The 16,027-nt window shown below is 36.2% G+C and overlaps 1 protein-coding gene across 1 annotated transcript in view; it reads right to left on the bottom strand.

The window, feature by feature from the left end:
* EYS (eyes shut homolog) overlaps positions 1 to 16,027 on the bottom strand; it is a 1,055,438-nt gene that overhangs the window by 426,526 nt on the left and 612,885 nt on the right. The window lies entirely within an intron of this gene.

Raw genomic sequence — 16,027 nt, 5'->3', positions numbered from 1 at the left:
GTGTGAAGACAAAACACATCATTAGAATGAAGTATCTGTAGTGTCTACCTTAGTTTTCAGATCCTGATGCAAAAGAGGAGGATGGACCACAGAACAGGTCCGTGTAAACACTTCCTGAAGGATCATTACACTATGTATCAGTAATTAAGTTTGGGGCTATTTCTGCCTTGACTATTAGAACATATTGGATTCATTTTATATGGAATACACTCTGGGTAATGGGAATTTGGAATCTACCAAGACAATGACAGCAGATCAGATTTGCCAAAGTCTACATCAACTACAGATGACAGCGATGGTACATGGCTTGGAAAATATACAAACTGAAGCACACACACTACTATTTTTCAAATATCTAATTACAGTGTGTGAGAGAAAAAAGGATAAGGTTTAATGAGTGAGACATAAGGCCACCTGTTTAGCTCTTCAGCCACAAAACCTTAAGCAAAATATACCGAGAAGATACAGTTTCACATTTCTCTTTCTGATATTTAGAACCATATTCATCCCACCTAACTTCACATACCTAACTGCAATAACCCTAGGATTCTCTTATGCTTGGTGGAATAATGGTGCAGAGGATGATTCTATTCACTGAAAGCTTAAATAAATTTCTTCAGATGCCTTTGTCTTTCCAGTGACTACACAGCACAGTAAAAAAAAAAAAAAAAATATAAAAAAAAAAATAAATGGAAACAATTGACCTCTCTCAGATACGGGAAGGAGGACCAGATGAATGAATGCCTATAAAATAATGGAAAAAATATTCTACAAGAAAAAAAAGACAAGCAGACACAGGGAATACAGGGACAGTTTAAAATCAATTTAAATATAACTTTATACTTTGGTATGCTTATACGTATATCACTTTAAAAAAGTGGTTTCAACATAAACTGGAAGAAATATACATTTATGATGTAAAATTTCTGGGCAGAATAACTATACCTATGTGTATCTAAGGTGAGTGGGCTTGATTTTTTTGTCTGTAAAACTCAAACACTGAAGAAAAGTTTAGAGGTATTTTTAAGAACTCTGCTGTTGGCAGCTTCAAGCGGACATATTTTTATATGTGATGTGTCTATTTGATGAATAGTAGAAACCAGTAAAGACGAAAGCAGTTTACAGAATTACTGTGGTCATAACTAGTTGGAGAAAGAATGACTAGTGGAGCAGGCTAATATAACTCCAATGGAGAGAATCAATAGAATGGAATCCACTTCATATAACAAGATACTGCCTGGATGAGCTTTGGATGATTTTGTACTCAGCAAGGCTTGAGATTGCAAAGACATAATCTATACAGCCATGGGCCTAACTCAATAGACACTGAGGTAAAAAAATGGATATAAGCATATGTATAAATATTTGGTAAAATAATCTATTTTGTACTGAAAGCTTTCCAAATATTTATTAAGTATATAATACCTTATAGAGTGATGGTGGTACCACCACAAAATAAACATTATAAAAAATATGACTTTACCTTCAATTTGAAATTTAGGTGGAAATCATAAACCCATGAAAGCATTTAGATATCCAGTAAATCAAATCCCACATACATCGATTTGCACAAGGTACCCTTTTTCCTAAGTCAATAATTCAATTTAAAGAATAATTAAGAATATTGCAAGTATTTCACATACTAATGTGTTTCTTTTTTTTTTTTTTTTTTTTTCTAAACACTACAATACCACAGTGTTCAGCTTACTTGTGTTCAGATAGCATAATTAGATATAAATGATGCTTCATGACTGCAGAGGCAGGCACTCTATTAACTAAATCATTCTGAGCAATTATGAAACAACTAGCAATACACATGTTACTGGTAAGAGTTTACAAGTCATAAAACAACACCTTAATATCAGAAGCTTTCACAAATTTCCCCAAATTGCATTAAATAACATGCTTTACTAAAAGTGTTAATGAAGTTAGGATATGACAAGCACTTCAACTATTTCTTAAATTTTTGTTCTCTCTCACTTTCCTTCACACTTACTCCCTTTATTATAAATTTATATTTCTGTTCAGATTCTCCACATTCTTACCTCCCTTCTGTCACTTCTATTAGAATCATAGAATATCTCAAGTTGAAAGGGACCAATAAGGATCATCAAGTCCAACTCCCTGCTCCTCGTGGGACTACCTAAAACTAAACCATATAACTAAGACCATCACTCAGACACACCTTGAACTCTGACAGCCTTGGTGCTGTGACCACTTCCCTGGGGACTCTGTCCTAGTGACTGACCACTCTTGCAGTGAAGCACGTTTTCTTAATGTCCAGTCTGAACTTCCCCTGAGGCAGCTTCATTCTCTTTCCCCATGCCTTATCCCTCTGGTCACCAGAGAGAAGATATCATCATTTCCCAATTCTCTGTCCCTCTTGAGAGAGCTGTAGACTGCGATGAGGTCACCCTTCAGACTTCTGTTCTCCAAACTAAACCAAGTGACCTCAGCCACAGCTCATTCTAATCTAATATATTTGGCAAACTCACTTAATGTACCTTCAATTCCTGCATCCATATCATTTATAAAAACTTTAAAGAGAATTGGGCCTAAAATTGAGCACTAGCAAACCCAACTAGTGACTGGTTGCCAGCCTGATGTAACCACATTTACTATAATGCTTCGAGCCCAACCCATCAGCCAGTTGCTCACCGAACATATTATGGACTCACCTAGCTGTGTGCTGGATATTTTATACAGAAGGATGCTGTGAGAGACAGTACCAAAAATCTTTGCTAAAATCCAAAAAGAAACCACACCTACTGGCTTCCCATGGCCAACTAGATTGATGACCTTGTCATAAACAGAAATTAACTTACTTAAACAGGACTTTCTTCTCGCACATCTGTGCTGGATATGGGCAATGACTGTGTTGTCTCTCAAGTGTTTCACAGTAACTCCCAGAATAAATTTCTCCATAATTGTACCAGTCATTGAAGTGAGATTGACAGGCCTGTAATTACCAGGGTCTTCCTCTGATTCTCCTTTTGCTGTTAACATATTTTAAAAAGCCCTTTTTGTTGTCTTTCATAGTGCTGGCCAGCTTGTACTGTAATTGAGATTTGGCTGCATGAATTTTCTTCCTACAGTGACAAATAGCATCTCTGTAGTCCTCTCATGTTGCCTGTCCTTGCTTCCAATGTCCATACACGTTTATTTTACGCCTAAGTTCTAGAAGAACCCTGCTCCACCCAGCTGTCTTTCTGCTCTGCTGTAAAGAATTAGAAGGGACAGAAACAATAGAATTTAAATACAACTGACATTAGAAAGTGTAAGTAGATATGGAAAACAGTTATTGTGCTATAAATGGCATTAAACATAACTCAAATACTTTGGAGCACATGTGGATGTGATTCTTGGGATATGAGTGTTCTGCAAATGAAAACCAGGCACTTTTAGACAGCTTTCATATCAAGGTATGATCACTGCAAATCTTGTACACTGATTATCATTTATTAAAAAACAATTTATGCCTTTATAAATAAATGCATATTTAGGTTTAGCAGCAAATAACTCTTAGAGAATATCTGATAAAGAAATCTCATATATTGTGAAGGCTGAGCTTTTAAACTTACAGAGGTATCAACATAAGATCCATAAAATAGTATTGAAAAGCAGCAAAAAAAATACTGTTCATTTGTTGTAAGAATAATGCATTCACAATTCAATTGTGACCAGTTTATGGGGATGTTGTGGTTTGAGCCTACTCAGCAGCTAAATGCCACACAGTCGCTCACCCACCCTCCCCCCACTTGGGAACGGGGAGGGAATCGGAGGGGTGAAGGGAGACTCGCGGGTTGAGATAAAAACAGTTTAATAACAGTCACAGAATAATACACTGACAGCAATATCAGCAGGTAATGTACAATACAGCTGCTCACCACCCGCCGACCGACTGACACCCGCCTGCTCCCGGCCGGCGATCCCAAACACAAAACCACCACAGACACACTCCCAGAAGTGGCAGCCTCTCCTGGCCCTCTCCTGCCTTTATATAGTGAGCATAATGTCACATGACATGGAATATCAGCCAATCCGGGCTCAGCACTCCAGCTGTGCTCCCCCCGCCCCCACACACAGGTGAGGGCACTGGGACCTGGGGAGCCCCTGGGGTCTCAGGGTGCTGCAGCACTCCTCCAGCTACTAAAACAAACAGGAACTCTATTCCAGCCCGAACCAGCAGAGATGACAGCAGAGATTCTTCTCTTTTCTATCATTTTCTACAGCTTTTTGCCTCATATAAAATGCTGACATAAAGTGCAAATATAGTCCTTTTTCTGTTGTACCTTTATATCAATCATTATCAGGAGTAATTGTCTTAATTTGTTCAAATGCCAATGCAATGGTTGAACTGACTGAAAAGATTCTATTGAATTGTATGGATTTGAAACAGAAGAATGTTGCTTTAGTACTTTTACACTGCAGTAAAGAATAGAGATGAGAATAAGCATCTCAGCAAAATGCTTAGCAGAGGATTAGTGTGGTGTAGAAGATGACAGTTCATTTCCTTCTTCCAGAAAAACATGGCCAACTAGTCACCATTAAATCTCCTATGTGTCTGTAGGAGCCAGTTCCCTGCAGTTTTCAACCTGCATCTGACATTAACGGCAAATTGTGATTAAATGATACTTGCAAACTTCCAATTTTGTAATCTTCCCTCTCTCCCCATTAATCTTGGCTGGAATGGAAATTCTATCTTCTACAATGAATGCAGGATGGGACATTTCAGAGAGAGCAAGAATATTAAGAGAACAAGAGGCTGTGAACAGTCAGGGTAGGGAATCACAGGCTGAACAAAGTTCCAAACACTAGTGGTCTCAGAACACAAGAGAGTCACGCAAGAAACAAAAAAGGGAAGCAAAGTTTAAAAAGTAAAGCATGGATTTAAAAATCATTTTTTCTGAGACAAAAGGAAAAAGCCATCAAGTAACAGAAAGAATAGAAGATCAGGCCCTGCCCTTTGAGTGATGAAGTTGTCATGGCACTGCTCATCTAGAGGCAGGAAGAGCTAGTGACTTACTGATGATGCATTAGTGACATGACTATTTTTATGCTCTTTCATTTGAAAGTCTAAAAAGCAACAGCTCTGGAACCTGTGCACGTAGAAGACCAATTTCCTCATCCTCAATGTCAGTCTCCAGTCTTTCCAATAACTAATTCTAGTCCATCTTAAGCTTACTCTTTCTTGCATGTACCTCTGTATCTCTGGAGGGTGCTGGGAGTGATAAAGAAGAGATATTTCCAGCCCTATTCTCACTTTTAAAAAAGCTATGCTTCTATCACAGCTGAGTTTTCAAATTTGGCTTCCAGTTAGATGTTCAGTTTGAGAAGTTCATTAGTTTTCACTAGATGATTCCATACCATGATCATTGCACTCTCCCCATCCCCTACATCGCTGACATAACAGAGATTGTCCTGTCATGACTTGATGACACTGAAGACTATTTTTCTCATAGATCCAGTTGGCAAAAAAATTCAAAGATCTGTGCCATTCACTTCTACTTGATGTCACAAGTGATTGCAGACATCTGTGAAGATTCAGTCATTGGAAAGCAGTAAGAAATCTTTGCTGCCTGGATTCTGAACAGCAGCATTATGTTGGTGTGGTGTCTGCATAGCTGTATCTCTCACATATTCTTATTCATCTCTCCTGCTGCTGTTCCACAGTAGGTTTATTCTCCCCTTCTTAAATACATTATCCCAGATGCATTACCACTGTCACTAATGGGCTTGGCCTTGGACAGCATCGGGTCCGTCTTGGAGCCAGCTGGCATTGTCTCTGTTGGACATGGGGGTAGCTTCTGGCATCTTCTCATGCAAGCCACTTCTGTAGCATCCCCTGCTACCAAAACCTTACCACACAAACCTAATATAATTTGGAAGATTTGTCAGATACCACATTCTAGATTTATTAAGATGATTTTCACTATCATTTTCATTATGACTTGCTATGGGTTGATAGAAACTGCTCTTTTTTTCATGCCTCACAGGGCTTTGTTGCTACTTTGATTCAGTAACAGTAGAGGGAATAGTTATGCACTGATGACCTTTTTACAAAAATCAGGCAGGACAATTAAAACTGAGTGAGCAAGGCAATATACAGCATCAGGGAACAGGCAGAAAAAGGGCTGGAGAATGGTCCTGTAATGGACTCAGTATAAAAACGATGTGCAAGATTGAAACTGACCTAGCTACACAGTTCAGACTAAGAGAAAGATGACACGTTCAGGATAGGGGCTTAGCTGTCTAAGGAGCTACCCATTAATATAATTAAGAATTGACCTTTAAAGCAAAGAAAGTTATATAAATACAGAAAGACAGTAGCATTAATAGGGTGTTGTCTATATGTACTTGGCTGACCTACTTCGAAAATTTGAATCAGGTCCTAAGAAATATTCACATTTTTAGTAACCTTAAACCACAATTTACGCATTCACTACTATAATATTGATAGATTTACAGAACAACAGGAAATTGTAACTTTATTGATATTTTAACAATCAAACGTCAGAGAAAATGCCATCTACATAGTGTAAGTCACTCTGTCTCACAGTCTGTAGACATCCTACCCCAAAGCAGGCTACACAGTAGATCAGAACTGGGCTAATTTTTAGTAGTAAAAAACATACTTTCTTTACATATAACATTTAACTATCTAATGCAGCAGCTGTTGCACATATGAACCTGATCCCAGGTCTGTGCTCCTGCTCTTCAATATAACAAATAAAATCATTAAAATAGCAAATGCAACAGGGAAAATTACCAAATTACAAAAAAAAAAAAAAAAAAAATCATTTTTTTTTTTAAGTTAGACATTATGATTTATCAACCAATAGTAGGGTAGAAACACACACTTTTTGTAATGAATTCACAGAACTTGCATTGAGAGCATGCACTAGCTATTTTTCCATTAGTCTAGAGCTTGTCACACCAAACTTAAGAACATGTTTCAACATTAAAACAACAATCTTTTTTTTTGAGATTACAAATAAAACAGCAGCAGAATAATCTATTAGTGATTAGAACACAGCCAAGGAACGATCTGTCTGAATGTCTGTTTATTTCCTGAGTTCCTCACACCTCAGCATAAACTCAGCTGTCTATAGTCTCTTGTATTAATGATTATTGATCAAAATGCTAGTAGCAGAAAAATCTGAAACATCCCCACAATTCCTCTGCTTCTGAAAATTATGCTAAATGAGAATCTAAGTTATTTTACTAGCTTGTTATATAGTAAGTACGTAAGAATTTAAAAAAAAAAAAAAAAAAACAGAAACAAAAAAACCACAAGTTTGTGGTTAATCAATGAAAAATACAAAAATTAACAATTCCATATTTATAACAGTATTGAAAAGTTCATCAGAGAAGAGGTAAATGAACTTCACAGAACTGTTCAAAAGTTTATGCAAAAACTGAGTTATTCAAGCCTAAACAGAATCTTGGAGTAACAATTTGGGGATTACCAAAATATATCTATTTTTTGCCAACATGTTTCCACATAAAGAGTGAGTAAATCAATAAGAGACTCCAACTCCTAGATGAAGTTTTCAGCAAAGCCCAAGATGTCCTATACCGTGCCCCAAGATGAACTAAAAAACAGCAGTGATAACTGTTGTCCAAGTTTTACTTCATGTTAATTTTGCGTTCTAAGGGATACTGGCATACATACGTTTCTGATACACCAAATACTACACTGAAAACAATTCCAAAGTGATTAATGATTTATCAAGATAATTAAATGAAGGATTTTGATCTATGACAATTATAGCTGCAGTCATAGTAATTTTTTTTTTCCCTGAGTAAACTTTCAGCCTCAGATAAAATCTGCAAGAACTCAAATGCCAACCATTTTTTTCCCTACATCTCTAACTCATATCCTGTTGTAATTCATCATTCTCTGAGTCTGTTCTGTAACTCATCTTTTGAGTCTATTTTTCATCTACACCTTTTTCTTCCTCTCTCCCTCTTTTTCTTCATCTGCCTGGTGACCTTTTACAGCTTATGAATAATTTGTATATATGTGAGATATAAGATTCAGAAAAAACATGGTTTCTACTACACAGAAGTTTATTGGGTTTATCTGGGAGTAATGATTAACAGCAATTCTACTTAGAGTATTTATGCTGAAACATTTACCTGCCTATGTGACTCATTCAACCTGGTAAAATCATGAACTTTATGGACCGGTCCACATTGTGAAATTTTTTGGGACATCAATTTTTCCTCATGACTGTTAATGTTGATGAGTGCGGTAATGTTTTGTTAATACCTCTCAGTTAGGTAATTAGGACTTTGGACGGAATAATAAATCAACATGAAAAGCACCTCTCTTGAGCAACTGCCTTGACTAGAACAGTCTTGTAACTGTGCAATCTCTTTTGACATTAGTAATGATTTTTTTACTTTTCAAATCTGCATTTTCTGTCCAAAATAAATCTAGTTAACTGCTTTACTGTAACAAGCCAGCTCTGTCACTGCAAATTTACACTGGGGTTGCTATACATTATTAACAAGCTATGAAAAGTCCCTGGCTAAATGTCATGGAAGCTGAGATATAACAGCACCTTGGGATTCATATAGCAAACAGTTTAGTTTTAATCATCTTGGACCACAAGGTGCCTTGACATTTGCAAGGTAACTTTTTCCTTTTTAACTTTCACTGGAATCAGACCTCTATTATCTCAACCATAATTCTCAACTTCAAATGTGATAGAAAGTTTTACCTTCTAAATTAAAAATGTGAAAAATTGATGAAACATGGACCTTATCATTCATTTAATCAATGCTCATATGACAGCTTGGAAAGGAAAAAAAGGAAGAGCAAGAAAAACTAGATAATTCAACCACCTTCAGGATTATTAGAGATGTTTCCTGTGAAACACATGACCCTTACCTTAGCACTACTAAGCATGACCTTCCTGAGCAGTATTAACACTACAAACTTTTGCAGAACCTTTTTAATTTAAAAATAAATATGAGTAAGAGCACCGATTCATTTTAGATATACATATCATTACAACAGGATTTCTTAAAGGTTTAAAAGTTTATTGGGAAAATTCATCTATGGTGACAAATAAATTTGCAGCCATTATCATACTTCATTCTCTAACAGCCAACCTTTTGATCATAAGTTCCAATTTACTGGAAGCCAATGCGTCATTTTTGCCCTTTTAAGTAGGATTATTCACAGACAAAATAAAAAAAGACAAATATTATTTTATTCAACTGAAATGATTGTTTCTCAAGAAATACAAGAGCAAGCCAAAATTCTGACCCTACCAATATTACTTTGAAAAATGACATCTATTTCATTTGCAAGTTACATTGTGATGTTTATAAAGTTTTGACTGTTCAGATCTTTCTATTTCTTTCAAACACCTTTAAGTTATCTGTGTTTTGTTTTTTTCATATTTTGCACGTGTACCTACACATTATCTGTATTGCCTTAATACACGTCAAAAAAATAAAATTGCCTCATAAATTAATTTATACATGAAGCACTGTCATAAGGTTATACAATGAATGACCACAATACTCCACTTCCCATTACCCCTGCACCATCTGGGACATGGGGGAAGTAGAAGGTGGTAAAGGAGTTGGGAGGAGTGAAGTCAAGCCTGGGAAAAATTGGGGGGAGGGCAGGGGGAGGTGTTTTGGGTTTTGTCTTTGTTTCTTACTATCCTATTCTATTTTAAATAATCAATAAATTTAATTTTCCCCAAGTCAAGTCTTTTGCTAGTAATTTCCCTGTGTTTATTTAGACCCCTGAGTTTTTCCATCTTTTCTCCCCCCATTCTGTTGAGAAAAGGGAGTATGAGAGCAGCTGGGTGGCCATCTGGAAGCCATCCAAGTTCAACCCACCACAAAGCCATATGCTTTTCCAAAGATTTCTACATAACTACTGAAATTCTCAATTTATTTCCTTGTCTCAATAATTAATTCTATTTACAGTAATTAAGACAGAGACCAGGCCTTTTCAAAGCTTGCCAGAACCTTGCTAAGAACCCATCTCAGAAAACAGTAATATAACATGAATTTCTTCATGAACTGATCTGTATTCTAAGCATAGTCTGTACAGAAAAAAAGAAACTTTAAGACACAGTGAAAAATCACATGATATGATGACAATGTTTTTAGTGTGGCTTTTTTTCCTTCTATTTCTCATAATGCTATAGTTGCTGTCAAAAGAAATGATCAAGAAAATTTGTCTGAAGCATTAGATCTGTACACTCCAGCCCATTAACACAACATCACAGCCCATCTGAAAAAGGCAGTATTTTCAAATAAAGTTTGTATCTTAAGTCAACTGATACTGTATTAGTTGTCTCACCCCATAATCCTTGCTTCTCTTACATCCTTTGACAATCTATGACTGTAACATTGATTTGATTCAAACAAAAAAACTATTGGCAATAGAAGCTTTTATAGCATTCTTGCTTCACTTATCAAGTCACTGAAATTTTTGCTGTATTTATCTTCTGAAAGTGAGGTTAATAACTATGGGATGTTACTGTGAACTGACAGAAAATACAGAGAAGAAACTTTAATAATTATCTAACAATGACCAAACACCTCATTGTTTTAGAAGTAACTTCTATAGGCAAATCACTTCAGCTGAGAAAATTTTCTTGAAGATAGGTCACTATTCTAAGCTTTGCATCATGCATTTCAAACAACTTTCATAGTGAGATTTACTAGGGCCTTTGAGTAACATTAAAAATATGGGTGCTGGACAGGTCACATAATGAGATAATCTTGGTAGAAACTGTCCCATGCATGTTACACCAGCTACAGATTTTGAACTTTTATCATATTAAGCTCAGATGCAGTAATTCCCTATGGAAAACTGAAAATGAAGGTATCACATCAAAGTGAATTGTCTGCTCTCTGGCCATTCATCTGGCCTGAAGATTGTGGATGCTGGTGTTGATGCAGCAGGTGACCCAACCAATGTGCATGCTATATAAAAAAAAAAAAAGTAAATTGTGGTGTTCTATCACTTTTAGAATCTGAAAAATCATAGTGGAAACACAGACATTGACTTCTGTGTGGATGTGTGTGTGAACTCCTAGTGATTTCTAGGATGCTATGATGGATCAGCATAGATCTTTGCTGTTACTGTGGTTTCACTAGTAGTTTAGATTGATTGTCTCCATGTCACGGTTTGAACCCAGCCAGCAGCCAAACACCATGCAGCCTAATGACTCTGAGTTCAAAGTAATATGTCAGCTGCCTTATAACTAATACTACTGGAAATTGCTTCTCCTGATGTACTTTGAAGGATGTTTCTATGGAGAGAATATGAGAAAGCAGCCAGTAGGGAACTTACAGAAGTCTTCTGAGAGAGCTCCTCTCAGATTATTTTCTCTAAAACCCTTCCAAATTGTGATACAGTGATTGTTAATTGTAGAACACTAACAATGAAGCTTTTGCTAAGCTACAGGTCTAGCGTATCGTGTTACTTATTTCCCTTCCCTCATCTGAATTCTCCTTGGAGGTATTGTCCAGAATGAAGCAAGTTTCTTTATCTCTGAAGTTAAATTTTGCTTAGAATTAAGTGAAAATAAATTATAGCTTTCCATGGTGGCCAGGAAATGTTATGTTTTATTTTAAAGAACAGTGGATGTGAATCAAAAATAATAATAAAAAAAAAAATAACACATCTGAGTGCATACTTGATTTTAGAGGGCTTTCTTCCATTTATTCATCTACAGTATTGTTCTTATGTTAGCATCAGAATCCCTCCTAGAGATTTAGAACCTGAAGTAACAAGGGTCAACTTTTTCCTTTCTCCTTTCTTTCTTAATTTATGGGAGAAGTCATTGAATAATTAAAATATTTTAGAGTTGTATGAAAAATTTTCATTAGAGAAAAAGTAAGTTGAAAAGAGGAGTCACAAACATAGTCCAAGAGATCTAGGTTCAAATCTTGTAAATGTTCTGATTCTTATAGTCACGAATTTCTCCATATTCATTATCAGTTTCTAGAGAATGTAGCTTTACAAAGGTAAAAATAATTTGAAAAGGGTAATTAATAGTGACATTCTCTTGGAAAACTGATTTTGGAATAGGAGTTACAAACCATAATGTTGTGACCTTATGTATATGTTCACTTTTAACAGCCCTAGATTTTCATTAACAATCAGAATTTACCATAGGCTTACAGAAATCTCTAACTGGTGTAGACTTCAGACATTTATCACTGTTTTTTGGCCCCATTGCTACTACATATTATTGCCTGAGATTTATACTCACAGACTAGATCAACACTTTGTAAGGAAAGAAGGAAACAGAAACAGCTTACTCTTAGTCCTCTCAGAAAAACGACCCTGTCAGCATACTATGCTAGATACTCTAGTGCAAGGCATCCTTCTTCCCAGAGGAATGTTGCATGTAACAGTCCAAAACAGATTCAGGTAGTTTAGACAATATTGGAGCTGGAAGCTCTGAATCTTTCCAGCTTTCTTCTGTGCTTGAAAAAAAAGTTAATAAAGTAGAGAAATTATCACCTCTATTAAAAAAAAAAAAAAAAAAAAAAAAAAAAAAAGGGAAAAAAAAAAAAGACAAAAGAAAGACAATGCAATGATAGGACAGTAAAGACAACATCTAGAGCTTTATTCCTGACTATACTAATATAAGTGCAATTTGGGCTTAATAAAACTACTTTTTCACTACTCAGGACACAGAAAAATAGTCAGGATATTGTCTACATTTTTATTTATAAAAATATCTGGCCAGTAAGGGTCTTTGTTCTCACAAAATATCTCAGGACCACCACAACACATACTAAAAATTTGCTAATAGAAAGTTCTATTCTTTCTAAGGTCATTCTCATTATAAGAGACCTTAAACTTTCTCAGTCCACTTGGATACAGCCTTTATTGTCCCTAAGAGAAAAAGCAGATTTTACTGCCAGTAAAATCTCCCACTGCGGTTAACGTGGATATTCTTATTAAGTGATAAATTAGGTACTTACTAAATCACAGTTCGTGGGGTGTGACAGTGTTATAAGAAAGGTTAATTGGTGAAAGATCAGACAAGAATGAAGACAGTAAAATAATCAGAATGACTAAGCCCTGATGAAAGTGCACTACAGTTAACGCACTCTTTATTTTATTAATCTGTCCAGTTGGAAACTAGATCCATTTCTTCACACAGCAGTAGTGTAGGCACAATTAAAGGAGGAACTGTCATGTATGCATGTGTGTGTGTTCTTGCTGGACTCGTGAAAAGCCACCATTAAGCTGTTTGCTAAAATAATCGAGAGTTCCACTCAAATTTCACATACAGAAAAGCTATCGTTATCTGGTCAATCCCTGCTCAAACAGAAGTCTCCCTAAGCTTTTTATTAATAGTTATGTACATGAATGAATATGTTAAGACAGGTCCTTGGCTGATGTAAACTCTTGTAATATCAGTCTTGATGTATTTTCTGTGTTACCCAGACACTCATTCACAAACCCAGATACAATAGAACAAATTAATATCAGACACTATTTTCTTATTCTTCATTTATTTGTTCAATTTCCTTGGTTTAAATCAGCTGCATTGAGAACCATGCATATGGAAAGGGAAGTTTTGAGTTAGCAGATTTTATATAGATACACTTAAAGGTATTGCTTCTTAATGCCTTAGTGATCTTTTTGTGCTGGAACAGACACCAAATCATGGTAAAAGTAGCCAAAATGGTCTTCAGCCTATTCCAGCCAAGCCAGAAAATTAAGTAAAACAATTGTTATTTGTACTGTCTCCCACCCCTAGTCATCTAAGGTCTCCCCATTTTCAGTACAGGAATGCTGGTACTTCCAGAGAGCAATTCATACCACTTTAGAGATCTATCCTACCTTGCAATCTCCAGAATGAGATTCAACTGTTTATTTCAGGAAGGGACAATTTGTAGTTTGTGGGTGCTTGTTGCTCCATTCAATATTAGCAGAACCCATGCAACTTGTTTATATGGACACCTAATTTTTGCAAAGCAGACTTAAGCAAGATTATTAGTGTTATATTACTAGGAGTTTTATATCAGTCATGAGATTTTGTACTTATAAAGCCATCTAGCTAAAAAACTTATTTACTTGTTTGCTCTCTAAAGCTTCTCATTACTCTGTCTCTACACTTAAAATTATTTCCTGCTTATAAATAGCCAGAATCAATTACTGCTCATAGAAGTATCTTATTTTGAAAAGTCACAAATTATGGACAAGTGACTGCAGTCAGGGATTTCCGTTTCCTAAAGAACATGCAAAGCACTTGTTGTTCCAAGCTGAAAGCCATCCAGAAGGAGAAATCTACAGGAGAATATAATGGATTATAAAATTTTCACTGAAAAAAAAAAAAATGTATTATTTGCAGTTGAGTTTTTTTGTTATATTTAAGCTACCAAAGATGTTGCTCTAGATTTAGGAGCATTTCTGAGACAGGGCACATGTCAAAGTTAAATCCAGCCTGTGTTTTTCCCTTCAATCAGTCACACACTTCCTTAAGGACATCTGGAATGTAAGGACACCTGGTTTGGAAGGCTATCTGTTTAACAGCTATTCATCATAAAGAAAAAGGAGAAAATTAAAAGTAATAAATGAAACAGAATGGCACAAATGTTAAGGAGCAATAGGTAACTTATAACAAACACAAAACCTTTCAGGTCACTAACTGATGGGACATTGAAAGAACCAGTCGAGCAAAACAGTAGAGTTTCAACCAAAATATTCTAACTAGCAAGAAAAGAAACAACATTATCATGCATGTGATGGGAATAGCAATAGAAAGCAGTAGTCATGTGCAAACAATCTTCTCATCAGTATCCTTCTCTGGCAAATCTCTCCACCTGATCCTCATATTCTCCGTTATCCACTTACTAAATCCTATTACTTTGTGACCCTTGTTCTATTGTGTGAGTGGACATGAGTGGCCAGTGATCTTATATCTGGACTAGTCAGTGAAAAGACCAGCGTCTGGAAATACCCAAGGTCTGAGCTTGCAACTGGGTAAGGGATCTATGGTATGAGTATGGATATTGGACTTTAGGTCCATGCTAATATTTGAGGGATTCATGAATACAGATTTATCTGAGACTTAAAGGAGTAACAGAATCAGACTTAAACTCCTTTGTGTATATTACCTTACAAAACAAGTGAAGAGCTCACAAAATGCTAAAGGAGAACAGGAGGGATATTACCCAGAGAGATAACCCTTCTGATATAAAACATTCTTTTATTTTAAATTATTCTAGTTTTGTAAGTACTATTGAACACCTCTGTACTTCTGAACTTTGTTAAAACAGTTATAATATGGAATTGTGAGCAACTCATTATCAAGCTGTTATTTACTGCCAAGACCAACCTCTCTACCCCCACTTGGATTATTGTTAGAATCCCCAGGGATCATTTTACAGTGTTTCTCAGCTGATTTTTACTGTTAGTCATGTTGATTTTGAATGAGTCAAATACAAGTGAACTGTAATAAGTTCCATTCAAGCATATATTCTCAGTTTTTCAAACAGTATCAAAACAGTTTGTCCTCATGTCTCACTTTTGTAATTTTTTAGCTCAGTAGATATGTTATTGCTGAAGGGGAAACCACAGGGTTTGTCCTGACACTGCAAGGCCACTGGACTGTGGCTTAACAGGGAGTGTAGTGATCAGGCAAGAGGTAATGGTTTTAAACTGAAAGAGGGTAGATTTAGATTAGCTATGAGGAAGAAATCCTTTCCTGTGAGGGTGGTGAGACACTGGCACAGGGTTCCCAGAGAAGCTGTGACTGCCCCCTCCCTGGAATTGTTCAAGGCCAGGTTGAACAGGGCTTTGAGTAACATGGTCAAGTGGAAGGTGTCCCTGCTCATGGCAAGGGGGTTGGAGCTAGGTGATCTTTAAGATCCCTTTGAACACTAACCATTCTATGATTCTATCATTCATGATTTGTCTGGGCTTGTCTTAATGTTTGCCTGGAGCTTTGTTTTAGCTTTTAGCTCTAGCAGGCTGTCAGCTGATTTGTTTGAGTTCTGCTTATCTTTGTTCAATTGT

Source organism: Tyto alba, unplaced genomic scaffold (assembly GCF_018691265.1).
Source record: "Tyto alba isolate M040663 unplaced genomic scaffold, T.alba_DEE_v4.0 Super-Scaffold_40, whole genome shotgun sequence".
In the NCBI taxonomy this organism is placed as follows: Eukaryota; Metazoa; Chordata; class Aves; order Strigiformes; family Tytonidae; genus Tyto; species Tyto alba.
Note: the sequence above shows the minus strand (reverse complement) of the source record. Positions and strands in the feature narration are given on the sequence as shown.